Source organism: Seriola lalandi, unplaced genomic scaffold (assembly GCF_002814215.2).
Source record: "Seriola lalandi dorsalis isolate HSWRI2012SDOR001 ecotype SW California unplaced genomic scaffold, Sedor1 jcf7180002054656, whole genome shotgun sequence".
Taxonomy (NCBI): domain Eukaryota; kingdom Metazoa; phylum Chordata; class Actinopteri; order Carangiformes; family Carangidae; genus Seriola; species Seriola lalandi.
In genome coordinates this window covers 218,130-218,752 of record NW_019525209.1, presented here as the reverse complement: position 1 = coordinate 218,752, position 623 = coordinate 218,130, and positions in this window count along the sequence as shown.

Genomic DNA, 623 nt, shown 5'->3' with positions numbered 1-623 from the left:
AGAGACGATTTAAAGAGACAGAAGAAAAAGACATTTTTTATTTCTTCCTCTGTGTTGGAGAGTTCAGTGTCTCAAAAAGATGCAAAACAGTCTCCTTCAAAACACAAAGACAGATGCAAGAAAAGTTAACATTAAAGAAAGACACATCAAAGAAAGATTTAAAATGGAATAAAATAGTACATTCAATGAAAATTAATGTTGTAAATGACATTAAAATATAGAAAAAGAATAAATATATAATGTTAAAATAAATCATTTTCATATCAATAGATTAAAGTGTATGTAGAGGAGAGCATACAAGAACAACAGATTATTGTAATGAGCAGGTAAGGCAATAGAAACAATTCAAAAATGAGAATAAAAATAGATTCATAACTCACAATAAAGCAGCTGTGAATATAAAAACTGGTTAAAGAAAACTCAGGGAAGAAAAAGAACCTGGTGGAGATATTGTATACACAGACAGAAGAGGAACTGACAGTGGAACTGGTGTAATATCAATAAAATATAACTCTTTACTTACATCTACTGGCAGCATTTGGAAACTACAACTAGATGAGAAGAAAAAAATTCCCTCCAAAAGGTGAAGCAACAAAATAATGAGCTACAATTTAAAGGTATAA